This window comes from Saccostrea echinata, unplaced genomic scaffold (assembly GCF_033153115.1).
Source record: "Saccostrea echinata isolate AGI-Se365-2 ecotype Australia unplaced genomic scaffold, CSIRO_AGI_Sech_v1 ptg000030l, whole genome shotgun sequence".
In the NCBI taxonomy this organism is placed as follows: Eukaryota; Metazoa; Mollusca; class Bivalvia; order Ostreida; family Ostreidae; genus Saccostrea; species Saccostrea echinata.
The window spans coordinates 35,349,396-35,372,198 of NW_026889779.1; positions in this window are offsets into that span (position 1 = coordinate 35,349,396).

The following is a 22,803-nucleotide window of genomic DNA, read 5'->3' on the forward strand; positions in this document are numbered from 1 at the left end:
TAACGGATTTGAGGGTACATCTAAGTATGTATCAGCTACGGTGTGAATTCATCTCATATTAACTTTTGAAATAAAAATAACAGAAGTTAACATATTAATCTTGAATTCTAAACTAGTTTTGAAAAAATAAATTTAAATTTATTTTTATGAAAAAAAGTGGGCCGCTGAGCGGCCTTATCGAAACTCCCCCTTTTGTTATTCTACTTCCCATCATCTCTTGTATTAATTGTATACCGTTTAATCATGTTAGCGCCTCCTAAAACCATATCTAGTATAACCCCTATTAATGTTTTGTTATCTTTAAATAATTCAATTTTCCTTATTTTCATCACTTTGAACTAATGTACTTCTACGGAGAATTTTCTCTGTTCATTTCCCGATGAATGTAATGTCAATTTAAGTAACCGAACTACTTTTCATTATTCATTTTAATAGAAATGTTGTACAGTGTAAGTGTTTGTCATTCCAATAATTGTATGAAGCCGACTGTGTTATAAAATAATAGTCTCTAAAACGTACGACAATGTTCTTTTCATGATTTAAATTCAGCTTCTGTAAATCTTTTGTTTCTCTCCGTGTGCTTTAAAGGAAACATTTTAGTCATATGTTTCTATTTTTTGAATTATACAATAAAAATTCTTGCTGAGAAGAAAAATGAAAAATATTCAAACAAATTATTAAGCGAGGTAATTGTTGTCAATGGGTAATGCCGGGGATGGCAAGGGATATAACTCTGTAAAGAAGCACGTGTTTTACGTTTTTTTATTTGTAAAGAAAGAATTTACATTGAAATTAGTACAAATTGAAAAACCAAACTAGAAAAAAATTTGTTATGTAGGTAATGAAAATTAAATGATAAGAAGGACCTTAGACTAAGTTTTCCTGATGTGAGTGTTATTATCACATTCTCAAGTATTTCGTCTGCACATCAAACTTATACAGGGTATTAACCATGTTAATAGTCACAAGTTGTACGTGTATTTTAAGGTGTATCGACAAGCAAGTTTATTTCTAGATTTTTTTAACCTGAAGATATCTCTTTCTAATATTCCATTGCACTCCACTCGACGTGTTACCGTTGACCGTTTGCTTACTGACAACAAAGCAAGTTTCTGCATGCTTTATGTGTAATCGCTTTTAAAAATTGCACGTGCAGATTTTCATAACTCACGTAATCGATAACTTAGTAAATCATTATAAAGACAATAAAACACAACGGGGAATTCTTTATTAAATGAAATAAATAAAATGCTGACTGACGTTTTTCACACTAATTGTTAGGCCATTATTTACACACTGAATTGTCGACGGATTTTCCCGTTATTTCCCGATCATGACAAGGAGCACACGGCGGGTGTGACCGGTCGGCAGGGGATGCTCACTCCTCCATGGCACCTGATCCCACCTCTGATGTTTGGAGGTCCGTGTTTGCTCTGCTCCTATTTTGTATTGATTAATGGACTTTTGAGCTTGAATACTGTTCGTTATCTCCATATATTTCATTTTATAACATTTAAAAGAAAATTATACCCGTCTTGTGTACTACAGGCTTTTAGATCCGCTCCCAAGAATCGTGTAATTTTCCAATCGATATATTTCTACGCACCTGTCGGCATGTAAATTTCGTGCATAATTTTTTGAGTTAGCTAAATAATGAGTATGTACATGAAAAGAAACATGTTTTTCGCTGAAATTGAATTATAAGCATTGACTATATAAATTATTTTGTTCATTGAGAAATGAATCTAAAAAACGAATCGCACACTTTTTTATGAAAGCCTTTGGATTTCATAAAGTGTGCGATTCGTTTTTTAGATTCATTTCTCAATGAACAAAATAATTTATATAGTCAATCCTATATCAATTTTGTCCCTCCGTACATAATACAGGTAAGCCTTCGACTGTAAAACTCAGCGCTTCTCACAAAAATCCAATTATAGGCTCTTTAAACCCCCACGTTTCGCGGAAGAAAATACTGCTCAAACAACCTGTTTGTTCCTTAAACTTCAATATACATGTACCAACAAAGGAATTGACGCAGTTAATATAAGTAAAATTCTTAATCACAAAAGGGTCCAGTCTTGTATTCTTCCATATTTCAAGTTGAAGTCCACACCTTGAATTTCTTACAAATATGCATCGACAATTGTTTACAAACTTTTTAATTATGAAAAAACTCTACAGGGCCTAGATATCGAGCATCTGAAACATAATCATGTTCTTCTTCACCCTACAACTATAGTCCTGCTGGACACGTCGTTACTGGTGACGTAAATATAGTTAATTATGAGGACTCTAAATCACTGATTATAAGAGGGCCAAAGTTTAGGGAACCCTTATCTGTCAGCTGGCGTCATAATTTCAAAAATATCATGAAATTAATAGACGATTACGCCAGATGCTGGATGAGCCAAATATGAAAAAAAGACATTGACACTTAGTCAGAATAGATGAAATGTATCAGATGGATGTTGAAATCGCGCACTAAGCGATTTAGGGGCAATATGAAAACCAACTACCCTTCTGTCTTCGACAATGTAGAAGTGAAAGAAGAATTTTATAGATTACATGATCAGTATTTACTGGTCCCAGGTGAAAAAGCAGGTAACAACATTGTCTTTGTAAGGCTCGTTAGATATGTATTTTAAAGGAAGTAGGATTTATTTCTGCAAGGGGTAATCCAACTGATACCCATAACTCCCTTTCTAAGGGGGAAATTCTTCAAAATCATATGTCAGTTTTAACTACTAGTATTTGAATATTCCGAACAATCGAAATGAATTTGATTTACCATACCTATACTGGATTCCAAATCTCCATAAAATCCTTACAAACAAAGACATAACGGGTTCCAGTAAATGTTCTACAAGCCTCTTTACTCCTCACTAAAATATTTACAACAGTGAAGGAGAAACTTCAGGAGTACTGTACAACAGAAGTGGTGTAAATCAGATGTGGATACTTAAAATCTTTTACTTCTTTTTAACATCAAAACATGGAACTTTTCAACACTTTATGTAACCATTCCTCACGAAAAATGAACTAACTTTTTGACATTATTGACAGCTGCTTTTTCAATAAAAATGGAACTCGTAGATAAACTTACCTTGTTATTGGTCATTTGCAAAATTATTTTGTTAAAAAACATTCTGATTGCATACACAAGTACTTTTAAGTTGTTATTATAAAGATGCTTGAGTTTCTGATTGATAATTTCTATGTAGTATTTGGAGATCAGGTCCTCCAACAATCTGTTGGAATTTCCATGGGTACCAATTTGCGCCCCCTTATTAGCAGACCTAGTTTTGTATTCATATATGAAGAAGAATTTATTCAAAAACCTCTACATGAGAAGAAGGAAACAATTGATGTGTGGCCTTCAACTCGACATTTAGGTATATCGACGACGTGTTATCAATTAACAAAAGTTACTTCCATTCATATGCCCCAGTGAGCTAGAAATATAAATCACTACATAGTCTGACACATCTGTTTCAATTTTCGATAATTTTCTAGAAAATATTTAATGATTAACTAACAACAAAGCGTTATGATAAACATGATGACTTCAATTTTTTAATCGTCAACTTCTCTTACTTATGTAGCAATATACCCTTATCACCTGCATATGGATTTTTCCCAGTTGATTCGATACGCAAGAGCATACTCTAGGTATGAACAATTTTTACAACGAGGCAAGCTATTGACAAACAAGTTGATAAAACATGATATCAACAGTCTCGTTGAGGTCATCATTTCGCAAGTTTTAAGGTCGAAACAATGACCTTGTCAGCAAATACAACCTATCATCAAGTCCAATGTTGACTGAAATTTTTCATACTAATTGTTAGGCCATTATTTACACACTGAATTGTATACGGATTTTTCCGATCATGACAAGGAGCACACGGCGGGTGTGGCCGGTTGGCAGGGGATGCTCACTCCTCCATGGCACTTGATCCCACCTCCAATGTTTTTTGAGGTCCGTGTTTGTTCTGCTTTGTGTTTGTTCTGCTTCCGATTTGTATTGTTTTAATGGACTTTGAACTTGAATACTCTTTGTTATCTCCATATTTCCTTTCTTTAATGTGCAGATGACTTTGTCAAACCTCAGCAATACTGATAGTTTTGATAAATATTTTGATTTGGGACATTTATCATAAAGAAAATGTAAGGTTTTGATTTACAGTGTCTCTATAAAGAAAGAAAAACCTAAACTAGATGCTGTCATAATACAATAATACCCGCACTTAAGCGTTAACCTCTAAATGCACTATTTCTATATTTGGGTAACAAGGGAAGAAGCCACAATAATTCTATGATTCTCAAAAGAGTCAGTTTTCAACACCAATCACCCCGGAGTGAAAACTGAAATTCTTAAACCTAAATGTTCATCTACATGACACACCCAGACTTCTTCTTAACTATAACTGGGCTACTGTGAGAAAGTGTTAAAGGGGTTCGGGGAACTAGGTTTTTGTAAAAAAAAAAAAAAAAAAAAAAAAAAAAAAAAAAAAAAAAAAAAAAAATTAAGAAATAAACCTATTTGTCACAACAGTGAAACTTTATTGCATATGTACATGACACCACCAATCATATTCCAAAAGATGAGTTGGTTACTGCAAAAACTGTAGGAGGAGTTCAGGGAACCAGATTTTTGTAGAAAAACATCGTTTTCGATCCCTAGTCGTCCCCAAGGGTGAAAACTGAAATTCTAAAAACTTACGGCATATCTACAAGACACTCCCAATCATATTTCAAAATTTGAATAGGCTAATGCGAATAATTATAGAAGGGTTCAGGTTTTTAGAGAAAACACCTTTTTACCACCATTTGGTCCCCAGGGCAAAAACCGAAATTCCTCATCCTTATTGAACATCTACAGGACAGCACCAATAATATTCCAAAAGATGAGTTGATTACTACAAAAAATGTAAAAGGAGTTCGGGGAACCAGTTTTTATGTTTTAGAAAAACGTCGATTTTTGACCCCCAAAAGCCCCCAGGGGGGAAATTGACATTCCGAAATCTTATTGTAGATCTACAGGACACTCTCAATCCTTTTCCGAATTGTGAATGGGATACTCCGAAAAATTTAAGAGGAATTCAAGGTACCAGGTTTCTTTGCAGAAAAAATGTTTTTGACCCCCAAGGCCAACTTTAAAATAATGTATGCTTGCCCTCTCCTAAACAATAAACAATACTAAGGATTAGCAAATTGAGTCGGTAGGTAGGTTAGAATTTTTTTTCAAAAAGACATTTCAAACTCGATGCCGAATTTTCAAAATCTATTTTCCCGAATGCATAAAAAAATAATTGCTACCTGGAGTTTAAAATAAAGTTTTTGAGTCGGGCCATCTTTAGTCAATCGGTCGGGAGTGGGCAACCAAACAATTAAAGATGGCCTAATGGCCCAGGGATGAAAATCAAAATGTTAAAAGCTTATTGCACATTTACAGGGCACCACCGATAATATTCCAAGAGATGGGTTGGCTACTCTAAAGATGTAAAAGGAGTTCAGGCAATCAGGTTTTGTAGAAAAGCGTCGTTTTATAACCCCCAATCGCACCCAGGGTAAATATCGAAATTCCGAAACCTTATTGCACATCTAGAGGACACTCAAAATCACACTTCAAAATATGATTGTGTTACTGCCAAAAATGTCAGAAGAGTTCAGGGAACCAAGTTTTTTGTAGAAAAACACCTTTTTAATATCCACTTGGCCCCAAGGGTGAAAATGAGAATTTCAAATTGTTTTTGCACGTATTCAAGGCGTCACCAATCATATTCCAAAAGATAAGGGCAGTTTGAGGAAAAAGCAAGTTTGACAGACGGACGGACGGAACAGATAACAACAATATACCTTTTCTTTAGAAAGTGCGGATATAATTCAACAACTAAACAAGACAACAGATCAAACATTAAAGACAAACATTTTTCACTGAGTGACAACCCAGTTGCATTGGTTCTTAGAAGGTAAAGTCTATTTCAACTTGAGAATAATATTACTCTGTTAACAATATTGTCTGTACTGTTTCGCATCATGTAAAAATAATGTCTGAAATACGCGTCAGGCAGTTTCTTGTGACATTTCAAGAAAGAAAATCGAACTTAGTATCACTTCTAATGGCCCAGCCAGTTTTCCTCTTGTCACTCCTAATGGCCCAGCCAATTTTCCTCGTATCTCCCGATCCTATGTCATCATCTTCTCTATGCAAATCATATCCGGTGTCCTCTCTATCTAACTATTAAATAGAACGAAAAAAAAATGTCATATCACACAAACCTTGTTTCTGTAACAATTTTTAGGATAAAAATAACACAAAGGTGACCAATTCAAAATTACATGGAAAAACCCCCTACCGGAATACTCTTGATATATCATTAACGTTTACACTTTTTGATAAAATGCTTTGATACTCAGAATAAAGAAATATATCAAAAGTGTAGACAAGACGATATGGTCATCATGCACATGTATGCGCGAATGCATTGCTTAAATGACCAATACACTTGATATAGCCACAACTTTTATACTTTTTTATTAAATGATTTGATACTCAGTATATAAACATATATCAATATTGTTGACATGCATGCTAAAACGACGAATATACTTGGTATAGGCGTAATTTTGTTTTATTTTTTATGAAATGTTTTGATACTCAGAATATCAAGACCTATGTAGACTATAGACGAGAAGACATAGTCACTATTGCACATGCATGCATGTGCAATCGTTTGTAATGCGTAAAACGATTAATATATTTGACTGACTTATTCAAGGAAGCTTACAGGGAATAACGCACCAAAAGGGACTTGGGGAACATCTGTAACGGTCCCTTACAATTAAAACTAGTTATAGATTTTATGGGGTAAAGAATTTATTAGAGAAACATGTGCCTGTGCATTTAATTGCAGTGTGGTTAAAAACCGATATTTAGATCTCCTAGTTTAAAGAAAGTAGATATTTTCATTTTTAATACAAGAAGTCTGTGAGCCAATGCTCACTAATAATACCCCCGCTCTGATGTGAATACACAAGCTCAGTTATGGACAGACACAGTGATAATCAGAAAATTGACATCGGATTTGTATAAAAATGAATCCCAACATATGGCATATCTAAACAAAGAGTGTGTTAAAATTCAAGCACCTGCGATGAGTAGTTGCTGAGAAAACTGTGACCTAAATTTGTTATGTATGGTACGGACAGATGCACGGATAAACAGGAAATTGACATCGGATTCGTACAAAAATGAATCCTACCATATGGCATGCCTCAACAAAGAGTGTGCTAAAATTTCAAGCATCTGCGACGAGTAGTTGCTAAGAAAACTACGACCAAAATTTGTTATGTATGGTACGGACAGACACACAGATAAACAGGAATTTGATTTGTACAAAAATGAATCCCACCATATGGCATGCCTAAACAAAGAGTGTGCTAAAATTTTAAGCATCTGCAATGAGTAGTTGCTGAGAAAACTGCGACCAAAATTTGTTACGGACAGACAGACACACAAGGGTAAAACAGTATACCCCCTCTCCTTTGGAGCGGGGGTATAATAAGTTCGAATTCAATTTATAAGTTGACATTTAAAGCTAAAATTCTTCTTATTCTGTCATAGTCTATTGGTGCATGACCGTAGGAATTGGGGAGGGCGTGTCCCCCTTATAATTTTCTTGATAAAAAGTACCGGTATGCTAGATAAAACACAGCTACTTTATACTTGTCCCTCCTCCCTCAATAATAACGTCTGGTGACTTTTTAAATTTCTTTTGCTTTCAAAGAATTTTCGCTTGGCAATGCCCCCTCCCCCAATCTGAAAATATCTGGCCGTGCCTCCCCCAACAACTGAAATGGCCCCCTACGAGCATGGGGTGAATGAGAATAATAGTGATAGGTAAGCAGCAAGCACGAATATTTTTGGGTCAGAAAAATCTATCTTATCAAGAATATGAATGTTAATTATTCAATATATGGAAATATGAGTAAAATATATATACAAATTAAACTTTTAAACTTTAAATTTTTTCCAATATGTATATTTTCATAGTTTCTTTAATTACTGTAAACGTACAAGTACATAAACTAGCGCATTAAAAATTTTGTGCAATCGTTCTTCAACTGATTAGCGTATACATAAATAAGCGGACTAAAAGCAGCGCAAAAATTGCTAAAATATGATTACTATAAAATAAGTGCGTTTACAGTATTACTGAAAGAGGGGGGAGGGGTATATTTTCATTACCTAAGATATAAGAAGACATATGTCTATTTAATTTTGTAAGCTATTAAAAGCATTTGAAGTCCTTAATAGTATTGTTTCTGTAATATTCATTATTTAATAATTACCATGAGATTATCCTAAATCTCCCCTGGCTAAGAGAGTCCTGAAGGAACTTCTATGTCTATCTTAAGAATTGTCTAAGGACCATTCGTAGGTTTTGTCCTAAGGTATCTCTTAAATCTTACAGCTATTCTTATGACACTGTCGATAGTACGCATACAGGTTATTTAAACAGTTGAAAGAAAACAAAAACCGTTTCTGCAGATACCAATAGGGGAAAATTTTCGAATCAATTCCGTAACACGTTCCACAGAAGGACTCCAAAAGAACGAAACAGAGTTAAAGGCACTTTACAGAATATAATACTACACTGTATATCTGTGATAGACGGTATGCAAGGAGGAAAAACGTTTGATAAATTGATATCTGTCTTACTGTAAAAAGAAACAGATTATTTTTTTCCCCAGAGAGTTAGCACTTTTGCAAGGAGTATACCTTCAGGTCTTCCAACCATCTCATTGCTTCCTCGACCACATCTTCGTTATATTGAATTTCTCTTCTATCGTTGCGTCTGAACTGAAAGCAAACTTCTTGTTCATTACAAAGTTCAAACATTGATTCCTATCATTACTTTCTTGAGTGATTCACAATTTCAGAGTCTCTTATTACTCTTGTTCTTAACTCTAAGAGTTAATTTTAAGTAAGGTACATGTATCTTCTTTGTGATATCTCAACTCCATTACTCCCAATACCTAATTCTTACAGCCAATCAGAAACCCATTGATATACGAGGGTCATTTATTAAATAATGCAACTGGATACAAAAAAATATGACGCAACCTTAAATTCAAATAATTCATTACATTAATCTTTCAAAATATTCCCAATTTACTTTAATACACTTTTCAAGTCTCTTTATCCAATACCGGAAAGCATCAGCATCCTTATGTATACCTAAAAGGCACTGATAGATGGCACTTCCAATGGCCGATCTGGAGCTATAGCGTCTTCCAGACAGCATTTTCTTTAGTTTAGGAAAGAGAAAAAAGTCGCATGGACTCAGGTCTGGCGAATAGGGCGGGTGTTGTAACTCTGTAACTCTTTCCTTCCTCAAGAACGCTTTAACCTCTTTATGTTTGTGCGCGCAGCATTGTCATGCAATAAGTAAATACCAGGAAGGCCCGTCTTTGGGCGTCTTTTACAGAATATATATTTCACTTTGTTCAATATTCTGTTTTTGTAAAACAAGCCATTAACGGTTCTTCCTTTGGGTAAAGGAATTTGAACGATTGCCCCTCTAGAGTCAAAGAAAATGCTATACAAAGGCTTCGTTGAACTCTTATATCTTCTAGCAATAACGGGCCTTCTGCTGCATTTTCTAAGCCACATTCTGTTATCTACTTTTCTTTGAGGCTCAAAATAATGGACCCAGGTCTTATCACCTGATATGATGCCGGATTGTTTTTTTTGTCACAATTCTTAAATGATTTAAGGAGTTCTTTCGCCATTTTTACCCTTGTTTCCTTTTGTTTCTCAGTGAGTAAATAAGGCACCCACCTGGCTGAAACTTTCCTAAGATTCAGATTTTTTGTCAGAATTTTGTGTGCTGCTCCCGTTGAAATCTGGAGGGTTCTTGCAACGTCTTCTACTGCGTATCTTGCATCTTCTGTTATCATAGTACTCAGACCATCAATGTTTCTATGGATCATCACGCTTTTTGGTCGTCCTGTATGTGTTCGATTTTCAAGACTTTATTCTCCTTGTTTGAATTTCTTCATCCATCTACAGACTGTACTGTGTGAAATTACAACCTTCCCATATACAGCAACTTCTCTTTGTTGGTGTCTTTCAATTATTTCCCAAGCAATACACAGTTTTTTTTATATACGCTCGCATTTCCATTTTCACCTTAGATGCCATTTTTGAGTTGAAAGTCCTTCAGTGTATTGACCATGCCGTTTTTGAATTGTAAGAACTTTGTGAATACGAAAAAAAAATTTCGTGCAGTTTTCAACCAGTGAGAGAGAATAAATGGAATTTATAGACCGTGAAAAGAGAGTCTAAAAATACTACGTATTTTTGATGGAAAACCTCATACATAGGCAAAATATAAGTAAACAAGGAGACAAATTAGTGAACACAGCTTAATTTCTTCTGTTCTGTCTACAGTTTATCATCTATTTTTAACATTATATGTCAGCGTCGATTAGTAGCGATCTCATCTCTACCATTTCTTTCTACGTTAGTTATTTGTAACAATTAATTAATCAGTACTTCTGCTGAATGTCACGTTCTAGATATATTGTATTTACTCCCATACAGATAATTCAAAGTTTAAAGAAATAATAACAAATTTATAGATAATTGTTAAATTTTCTAGAAGTTAATAGTATGAAATTATGCATCAACTTTTATTCTTTAAATATGAAATATCAATTAAAATTGTTTTGAATTCACTGGGAAGGAGTAAATAAAGCATTAAGAACATGTTCTAAAGTTTTCTATTTACTCACATCCGGTAAATTAAAAATTTAGAACATGACATTGAAGTAAAAATACAGCAGAGAACTGATTTAAATGACACAGGTATAATTTTTAGCAATTTTGAGTTTGATTGAAAATGTTAAAAAATTGTTATTTTAATCCCTCCTCTCAGAATTATATGCCCCAATTCTATTAAGATATCTAAAACGATATTTTAATTTATAAAATAAGACACACAGATAATGGATTCTTCATTTGCTAACACATACCAGTTGTCACATTTTGGGGTTTTCATAAAGAAATCTGAAGAAGAGTGAAGAGTCTGAATTTTTATAAATTATAAAAAACAATTTCGTCAAAATAAAATATGGTTTTTATCATTCAGGTGAAAAACAAAAACTCCTGCCAAAAAAAAAAATACACTGCAACATCAAAAAAAACAAAAACAAAAACAAAAAACCCCAACAACAACAACAACAACGCTTACTTGATTCACTAAAGTCTGGATGTCATTCCCATATTGGGGCCTTACCAACCCCAAGGGACTGAACTTGAAACCACACATCATTATACTAAGTTCATGTTTGAATCGTATAGTATATATAATGTCTTAAATAACTTTCAGAACAGAAGACAGATCAACTTTTGCTCAATTCAGGATTAAAATTCTACCCATGTCAAAATTATGCTAAATGGAGCAAAATCGAGACAAAGAAATGCTGGGATTATCAAGTTAATTCTATTGACAGCCAAATATTTATGAATACCTTTATTCGTTTATCTCTGTGATTTTGGCGAGGAGAACGATAAGATGAAGGCAGTTGTTCCTGAAAAGATGCTTTCGTATGCATAGGACGTGGATTCAGAGGCATCATACGCTTGAACTTTGTACCTAGAATGTTAGTTGTCAAGTATTTTACTCAGTACACTTACAAGTATGTATTTTGGTACATGTATGCACATGTAAAGACTGCACTGTTCAATCAATGCAAACATAGATCTATGCAAACATAGAGTAGACAATTCAAATCTTACCTGTCTTCATGAATTCAATGTTCTTCTCACCTACTTGTCTTCCTGGATATACTCTTGGCTCAATTATCATACCCAGTAACTTTTCGATGTCATTTTTTTCAAATCTGTTTCTTTGATATATTGGAAATGAGACCTCGGCTAACTTTGGAACATCCATCATTCTAATCATGGCCTCAACTTTCTTATTTTGTTCCATGATAAATTCTGCTGGCAGAGTGTTTGGTTTTATGACTCCGTTTTCTTTAAGAACGACCTTTATATCCGAAATGAAATCCTGCATTTTCTTCTCTTGATATTCTAACTCAGACATCAAGGATGCTTCGATTGACGTCAAACTTTGGTTTTTCTCATCAAGAATTACATCAACAAGATACTTAATATCTTGTGCCGTAGATTTTAAATCAGATCGTATTTTTGAAATCTCATCTTTGCATTTTCTTTTATTTTCTTCAATTTTTGTGAATATTTCTGTGCTTTCTGAGAAGCTTTCATCTCTTATTCGAAGAACAAGAAACATTAATTCTTTCATTTTGGATCTAAAAACCTTTTCGATATCAGTAAATTTGTGGCCATAATGAAACTCTTTTACGCACCTCATACAAACGGGTATCTCGCATGGCTTACAACAAGCATCGTATATTTTGTCGGGATGTTTTTTACAGCGCTCATGTTTCCTCTGGCTGTATGGGACAACATCATGTTGGGTGAGTATATTTCTGCTCTGGTGCTCATCTCTGCAATCTTGACAGAAGTTAGACTGACAAGTGTTACAGTGAAACTGAGCACTTAAATGACAGTGTGTGCACTCAATATAATGCTGTGCAAACCCAGTATCATTTGTATACCTGCAAGAAAATTACACTTTTTTGATTTATGTAAGAACACAATGCAATGCAGGTCGGTCTTTATAGCATACAGTACATTTACACTCCTGAAATGTATCAGCTTCTTTAGTAAATATTTCATTTTACATAATTAAATGATGAACGAAATCTTTATATAAAATTTTTGACATCTCTAAAAGGAAAAAGGTTATCAATCTACTTCCTGAATTAATGTGCTATTTAATATTTGTATATATCCACCAGACAGTCAAAGGATTCGCTATACATATACCGGTTTTTAGACTTGATTACAGATCAATTAGAAGAATCCAGTTTAAATGCATTAGAACCAGTTATTTTGCAATTCAGAATTTTTTTTCTTTTGAAATCTGATAAATGTGTGAATTAGCATGGTTGTCAATGTACACATTTTTAAATACCCGTCAAGTGTTAGAATGTGTTCAATCGAAAATATTAAAGGGATGAAAGTGTATTCGAATTGTATTGGTTTTAGTTTCCATGAGTTCTTGTGAATAAAAAATTAAAAAATTAAATGTACGTTCATCCTAAATAAGATTACATTTACATGCATGGTTATTAATTTACGTCACATTTCATAAATTCGTTCACATGCGTATTACAATATTCGTCGCTCACAAAGAGAATGAAATCGACCGATTTGTATATCTAGTATACAATATATTTAAGAAAAAAAATACCACGAAATTGTATTGTATTTAAATTGAAAGAAAGATAACATTAGTACCGCAAAATTTAATTGGATTTACATGCAAACATTCTTGTTTCAAAATTCAATGCTTAACCTGTGTTTAAAGCGATATTGATTTTTTGTGTACCTGGGATATTAGTTAATTCTAACTTAGCGACCATTATCAAAACGAAAGTAGCGGTAATATTTTTTAAAAGCTTTGATATTCAACAACTTTTAAAAAGATTAAAATAAACTATTTTCATTAATATCAAATTATCAAAAAATCAAATATTTACTTACTTATGTTGTTTCCCAAACATTGCTTAAAATATTTACTAAAGAGCGACCTACAACCTGGGCTTTCTGATAAAGAGCTTAATTATAATGATGTTCAATTTCTTCAGCAAAGAGCAATAACTCTAGGAAGAATCAGTAAATAAAACTAGAAATTACTATCATACCACCCCAAAGTAATATCAGAAATTACTATTAACACTAGATATAATTACATCAAAGGTATTTATTTTAAAAAGCTGTGTTGTCTGGGTTCTCTTTTAATGAGATCTGAACACAATTGCATCGTGTACAATTTTAAATTTTCTATTTTATTAAAAAATAAATTCATTTTTATAAATTAAACTTACATGAATATTCTTAGGATTCAGCCATAACGACATTCTTCATAACATAACATCAGCGTGAAACATCTGTGTTTGTAAACAGGGCACGGGCTCTGTTATTGTAAATGTGTACGTTTTACTCTCACACATCACTGGGCATGGGCTGACAATACTGATGAGTTGGTTTTGCTTTCTCGCCTTTCTATTCTGAATTTTCTGTATTGTAGTTTTAATATTTTTTTATTAATACAGCAACATTTCTACTTTTCTTAAGTATTGTAGATAAAGTTTACTTTGCAAAAGTGCAAGGATATAGATCAATCAAACGAGTCCCAAAAATCGTAATAAAATAATTTCAAGATAAAAGAAGTTTCTTAAAACTCTTTTTTTATATTTCAGTGTGAAATGCTCTTGCAACATTTAATTAAGTCATGATATTATACTGAAAATCTTAGAAAATATGAACTTCAAATTTGTGTCCAAGCCCCTTTAAACCCACCAGAATTGATACTAATTCAAGATTTGAAAGAATTCATTCGAGTTTTATAGTTTTACAAATTAGTTGAATCTAATTCGTTTAGAACTTTTCGGTAATAAACACTCTCTCTCCAGTGTGATAGGACATCGCGAGAGTCATCATTACTTGACGACGGATGATAACACCCCACCCACCCATCCCCTTTAAAAAGGACAGTGTGGTGGATCTACAGGGTGCAAAAGCGCACGATTCACCGTTTTATATTATAACAAACCATGCATGTTGTTGAGGGTATCATTAAAAATTGTCACCCCATGAAAACCATTATCAACCAAGGTGCAACAAGATTGACAATGGCTTTCTGGGGGTTTTTTTTGGCATAAAGTTTTGAAATGGTTGGACAAGTTTTTTCACTATTGCCATTGAAACAAAAAAGGGAATGTTCTTTTTTAAAGTATGACATATGAGGTTAACGAACAGTTAGCAAGCTCAAAAGTCCATTGAAACAATACGAATTGGGAGCATAGCAAACACGGACCTCTAAAATCAGGAGGAGTTAGCATCCCCTGTCTACCGGTCACGTCCTGTGTTCTTTATGATTGGGTAAACGGAGGAATCCGTAGACAATGAATTCAGTACGAAAATAATAGCATAACAATTTGTATGAAAGAATCAGTCAACTTTCAACCAAATGACAGTATGTATTTGCAAACAAAGCAATAGTATCGACCATCAAATCTGAGAAATGTTGACTTCAAACGAGATTGTAGATACGCTTATATCACCAACTTGTTATTCAGTAGTCTGTCTGGTTTTAGAAATTATTTGTATGAAAAACATGCACTTACGTATCGAATCAACTGTAAAACATAAACCCCATATGAAGGTGATAATGGTATATTGCTGCATAAATACGGAATGTTGACGATAGAAAAGTTGAAGATAAAGAAAAGTTGAAGATAAAGTTTAGTTCATAGTTTGCCATCCATGTCTTTCTCTAGTAAATTATCCAAATATGAAGCAGTTGTGTCAGACTCCATTGCCTCTTTTATTTTGAGTTCAATGGGATATATCGAATCAATGTAGGAATGAAAATATAAATATTGTGAATTGATAAACGTCATTAATATATCCAAATGTCGAATTGAAGGCCACAGCAAGAGACTTCTTTTCATGTATAGAAGTTTTTGAATAAATTCTGCTTCATAAGAATACAAAACAGATGTGCTAATGATGGGACACAATTTAACCACGGGAATTCCAACAGATTGTTGAAAAACCTTGTCTCTAAAGACTACAAAGGTATTTCAAACTGCATAATAATATTATTATTATATATTATTACATTGTAATATTATTTTAATAGAATATGCATATGAACAAGGTCAAACGACTAATTTGATTGAAAAATTACCTTTTTAGAGTTATTTTTCAAAAATTTTGCTGTTTCTGGGTCTTCTTTCCACGAATTTTCAATGCGTTACGAGTGTATTTTTCATTGTATAATTTGGTACATGTTTTGAAAAAAATCCTCTTTATGATAAAATGTGGTCTTTCTAATTCCTTAATTGCAACTCTGTGTGGGTAAAGCAGCCATGCATCGAAAAGTAGCTCGAATGATTCAACAAACTCTAAGCGCACATAGTTCCTTCTAACTTAGGCTTCAAACATTTATCACGCTAATCTATAGTGAATGACCATACGACCGACATCACTTAGCAATTATTTAGTGATCCCCTATCCGAGAGAGTTATCCTTGTTACGAATGGAACTTGATTGTTCATTCAAAAAAGTTCATCATATCGGTTTCAAAGACTCACATATATTCTATGCACAAAAACAGCCCCAACTAAAACCATTTGTCATAACTTTCACCGACAGTTATAAAGTTGACATTATGGGCCCATACCTGTCAAACGGTAAAAATAATGGTGCACCAATCATTAAACACATCGTTACATTAAATTCCAATAGTATTAGGAATTTCCTTAATGAAGATGATGTTTCAATAGTAGTCCGCGGCTTCAATGATGCAATTTCCTTTTAAATGAGTTGGATTTCAAGACGTAGATGCCTGCATTTTTTGCAAAATCTCTTAATCAACATTGCACCAGAAAATATGCATTGTTTCGTCACCAAACTGCGCCAGGTGGTTGAGGCTGTAAACGGCTGGATTAAAAGATGGAAGTTTTTAGAACATGTAGTTAGCAACAATCAAATACCTCACATTAACGATTACGTGCGCATTATTTGTGCAATTAGCAACAAATACAGACTTTTTTTAAAATCAAACAATCCAGAGGATAATGATATTTCACGTCAGAAGACATACGCTGCAATACCAACAATAAATGCAGTCAAATAACAGATACATAAAAACCCTAAGTTAAAGGTCCGTGAAAACTCCAAAAACTGGATAAGCATTGAAGCTGAAAATGCTCTACCAGATTCCCCTGCCTTAACTGGAGAACAACTGTGCATACTGACATTTGATGTTTATCAACTCAAACAGGCTAAAGAACACCTTGGAGAATGGACCTGTCATCTATTACATGCGCGAATACAGTCTCGACATTCTTTAATCGAAGTACTGAGAGTAGTGCTGGGCGGAAGCATGATTGCAAGTTCCAACTAAAGGTACATTTTATTTGCTGATCAGGAAAAAACCCATTTTGTTCACTCCTCTAAGCCTGTTGTTCTAATCTTAATTTGAATGAATGTGTTCTTTCTAATTCAAGTTCAGAAAATTAAATAAGTTTTTTTAAGAACTGCGAACGATAGTATTGTTCTGCCACCTACCTCAAAGTCAAATTACAAATGTTAAAATATTTATATAGATATTTATATTAAATTTCATGAAACATAATTTAGTTTGGAAAACAAAGAGAGATAACTCTTTAATTTTGGTAAAATTGCGTTTTTCACTATAGAAATCAACGGAAAACGGAAAATATTTTTAAATCAGCTCCCCTCCCCGTGAAACAAAAATGTCTCTTTATGGGTTTTATTAATTCTTGAATTGTTATTTCACAAATTCATACCAAAGCTTTTGATGTTTCAAAATGGGGGGGGGGGGGGTGTTTACAGAAATAAACCGCAAAAATGGTCATCTTATTAACAATTTCAAATGAGATTACAAATAAAATAATGTCTTTTATTAATCTTTTATGTTGAATTTTACATGAGCTAAACATATACGGAAAGATTTACCTAAGGGTCATTTATCTATTTCCATGCGTTTTTGAAAATCTGGCGATGTTTTAAAGCCTGATTTCAATGGATAAAAATGTTTACCCCCTTATGAAAAGAGTGGCAAATAAGAGCAATTAAAATGATTAATCTATTAATAATTAACTCTTCTTTGCATTCGATCAAGTTTTAATGGCCAAACTGCTATTTATTTTGAATTAAATGAGTGTAAAATGTACACGGGAATCGAGAGTTAGTGCACGTGGTTCTTTGATATACACAGATATGTAAAAGTCAGCACCCAGATTATTCGGCAAAACACTTTTTTGTAGGGATGTCAATTTTGTCAATAATTCATATTCGAATATTCAATGAAAGTATTCGAATATATTCGAATATTCGATAAAATAAATAAAATCTGTTTTATTTTAAATATGCATCATCCTACTCTCGTAGGTATACTTATATACAACTGTAGGAAGTAAAATTGTATGAAGACTTTTGTAGTTGTACAATAAGAAATTCCATTAGATATTTGTCAATGTTTGAAATAAAAAATTGATTTAGTTGTAGAAAAGTATAATTTTAACAAATGAAACGTGTATTTATAGTAGCCCCATCTAAGGAACCAGTCGTCTCACAAAAGGCAAGATAGCCGTAACGGTATACTGTTCAGATTTCAATACGTGTAATAAATTACAATTATCTGCCTGATAAGAGATATGATTATAATCTTTGATACAATGTAAACAAATATTTCCATATTAGACAATTTTCCTAGGTAATTAACTGTTTTCCCGATAATGAATATAAATTGTGTACAACCCGAGATAATCAAGTAATTTACACATTTATTCTGAAATTAAGCGTTTTACAATATTAATTACAGATTAATTCTATCGGACATTCATTCAATGATCAATTAATTTTATTTTGATAAGTATACTCTTCACGCCTTTTAGATATTCTTAGATTTCATTTGTTGTCCTCGATTCTAGGAAAGTACGTTTTGTATTATACATAAAGCATTATAGTACAATTCTTTACAACACCTTACTCAAAACAAAATACATGTAATTTAGAAGATTTATAAGATAAGAAAGTAGTGAAAGAAATCAGTCGATCGAAATTGATCGCTAGTAAATTAAACAGGGATAATTCCAGCATTGTTCTAATCAAAATTTATTAATCACAGTACTTCTTTTTATGAAATCTGAAAAACACCGAATATTCGAATCTTAAATTCATATTCGAATATCAAATCATCGAATGAATATTCGAATGTTCGAATATTCGTTGCCATCCCTACTTTTTTGTAAAATGTAACATTGATAAATCAGAAAAGCTACGGATAAAACATTCTCTATTATTATCCATAGTAAAGACGTGCAAAGAATCTTAGGCTAAAAGAAGTACTCCAGTACGACGTCATCATGTGACGTTTATAAATAGAAAAAAATATGCCTTACTGAAAAGTTTAACACTACCCCGGGGTTAATTCATTTCTGTTTACTAGAATTCTACTGTGACGATCGGGCTCGGGATTCAATTATAGACGGGCTTTATCATTAGGGGTATGATGGAATCCGAGGTTAGTCCGGGTGTCGCTGGTGTATATATAAGAGCGCATCCGAGGTAAAATTGTCATTCTGTGTTTGGCTGTCGAAGGAGAAGGTTGCTAACAGGTACGGTGGTTAGAGTTAATAAAAAGAATTATAGTGTTAAATACAACTGCCCAGTGTTGTATTGTGTTTTCTAGCTTGTTACGGAAAATACAGTGGCATTTAACTGTATATACGAGCGGTGGATATATATCTAGTACCTGGCTGCAGCCTGTGTAAGATCAAAAGGACACAGCCGTCTTGGGACACAGCCTACAGAAAACATCCCAGAGACACGTCCCACGGACAGATACACAGGACAGAGCCCTGTCCTTAAGAAATTACCTTTTATTTGTTTTTATATTAAAGGGATAGATAACCCTAGATATATGTATATGTATATATTGACTCGTTCTTATATTAGCTTTTGTACATAATTCTTGTAATTTTGATCATTTTTATACATCCTCCCAGACTGGTCCAAATCATCGGACCCAAACACGTTACAAAAATTGGCGGCAGCGTCGGGATTTGGATCGGTCGTTGTTTTAATTTAATTTCATTGATAGCCTTTAATTACATTCATAAGAATGACAGATTTACAATCTGATGTTAATTTTTTGGAAATGGAAATAATTCGTTTAAATAGAGAGATACATGACTCTGTCATGGGTAGGAATTCCCCTGGTACACGGACTCCAGGCGTCCTGAGACACAGACCAGGCTTGAGTACCAGTACCCCGCATGAGAGACGGAGAGATAGTGTGAGTGGATATGTCAGTGATGATGTTTGTGCATGTACCGATGATGATGATGGTTCTGTACCTAATGTTCGAGCTCCAATGCGTGCTCCCAAGCCAAGGACGTAAAGGACGGATACAAAACCTGGAGAAGTCCGAACCAGAAATTTTATAAAGCCAGCTACATATGATGGATCAGGTTTGTGGAACGATTATCTGTCGCATTTTGAATCAGTCTGTCTTTTAAATGAGTGGACAGAGACTGAGAAGGGATTGTACTTGGCTGCATCCCTTAGAGGCCAAGCACAGGGAGTATTAGGAAATCAGTCTAGAGAGGGACGACAGAACTACGGTAAACTACCGGTAGTCAAAGCCGTACAAGATAGGTTTGCGCCTCTAAACCAGACAGAGCTATACAGAACACAGCTCAGAGACAGAAAACAAAAGGCATCTGAAAGTTTGCCGGAGATGGGTCAAGACATAAGAAGACTCATAAATTTAGCCTACTCAACCGCTCCTGATGACGTCCGGGAAATACTCGCCACAGAACAATTCTTAGATGGGTTGCACAACTCAGAGATGCGTCTCAAGATTAAGCAGGCAAGACCTATGAACTTAAATGATGCAATACAGAGAGCTGTTGAACTAGAAGCATACAACAGAGCAGGGAGGCGTCGCATAGATGCAGTCAGGGTGATGAGCGAAAATACCGAGGACTCGTCTATGACCTCGAAACTCGAACATTTCATAGAAACAGTTGAAAAGAACATGCGTTCCTTACAGCGTGATATGAGAGAATTGAAACAGTGGAAGTTTCAGTCACAAAGTCAGAGACGTATGCCTCGTCCAGAGACACATACAGATGATAAAATTCGAGCTAGGAAATGCTACAAGTGTGGATCTGATAAACATCTGAGAAGAGATTGCCCACAGCTTAGGAAAGAGCCTGAACACAAGTTTAGGGACAACACTGATACTAAGAGGGAGGAGCAAAATAAACCTGAAGCAGGTTTAAAGAAAGATCATACTGTAAATGATGAGTACTCTAGGGCTCTAAACTCTATTAACGGGAAAGGGGTTTAATATTTTTGTTACTGCCCGTATCCATGGAATGGATGCATACTTGTTGATTGATACAGGTGCTACAGTATCTTTGCTGTCTACAATATGATATGAGAAAATTGCAAGGACAGGAAATTATGCATTGACTGAAGTCAAGAGAGATGTATTATCAGCTAGCAGAACAACACTAAAGGTGTTGGGGAAAGTATCAGTAGATTTTAAGCTGGATGACGTTGAGTTGCAACATGAGATGATTATAGCTGATATAAATGTAGATGGAATACTAGGTCTAGATTTCCTGGTAAAGCATGAAGCAATAATTAACGTGCGTAGGCAACAGATATCAATCTCAGGCATAGAGCACCCTATTCAGCTGGAAGGGTCGGCGAGTTCATATAAGGTAGCCATTGTGCATAGGATCACTGTATCACCTAGATCGGAAGTGATGGTAGAGGGACAGATATGTGCAAGTTCGGATGGAACACTTCCGACTAAAGTTGGTTTGATAGAGCCAGCTGAGAAACTTCTTAAGTCAGATTCTTGCTTGCTAGCTAAAGCACTTGTCCGGAGACAGGAAATGGTCCCCATCCGTATCATGAATATTTCAGATGATAGTAGAACCATGTACCCTGGAACTGTTGTGGGAAAAATTAACCTCAGTTGATGAGGTTGTGTCTTTGATACCGGGGAAAAACTATCATCCTGATGAGAATAGTAACATGCCATTACATTTGCAAGAGCTTTATAGAAGCAATACTGGTCACTTAGATAAGGAAGATAGACAGAAAGCCAAACATATTTTACTGAAGTATGGATCACTTTTCTCCAAGACCGATGAAGACGTAGGACGAACTGCCAAAGTCAGACACAAGATAGAAACAGGAAACAATGCACCTATTAAACAGGCACCAAAGCGTCTCCCATTCCACATGCAAGAAGAGGTTCAAGAACATGTTTCTGACATGCTACGTAGAGGTATCATTGAACCATCACAAAGCCCTTGGTCTTCTGCAATTGTACTAGTAAAGAAGAAAGACGGATCTACAAGATTCTGTGTAGACTACAGGCGCTTAAATAGTGTTACAACAAAGGACGCTTACCCATTACCTCGTATTGACGAGTCTCTAAACCAGTTGCGTGGTGCCAAGTGGTTTAGTACTTTGGACTTAAATGTTGATTACTGGCAAGTTGAGCTAGAGCCACAGGATAAGGCTAAGACAGCATTTGTTACTCGCCAAGGTCTGTACGAGTTTAATGTCATGCCATTCGGGCTTTGTAATGCCCCAGCTACGTTTGAACGCTTGATGGAGTCTGTACTAGCTGGCTTGCAATGGCAGATCTGTCTTATATACTTAGATGATGTCATCGTATACGGAAAGACATTTGACGAAATGCTAAAGAATTTAGAATTGGTCTTTGAAAAGCTTCTAGCAGCTGGACTGAAGCTGAAGGCTAAGAAGTGTACTTTGTTTGCCCAAAAGGTTAAGTACTTGGGACATGTAATCTCTGAACAGGGGATCCAGACAGATCCGTAAAAGATTGAGATTGTAAAGCAGTGGCCTGTACCAGTGAACAAGACCCAAGTCCGATCTTTTATTGGTCTTTCTAGCTACTATGGAAAGTTTATAGCCAATTATGCTCAAATTGCCCAACCGTTACATAAACTCACAGAGGCATGTGTTCCATTTAAAAGGACTGATGAGTGCCAAACTGCGTTTGATCTCCTTAAAAGTCGGTTGACTTCTGCCCCCATTCTTACGCACCC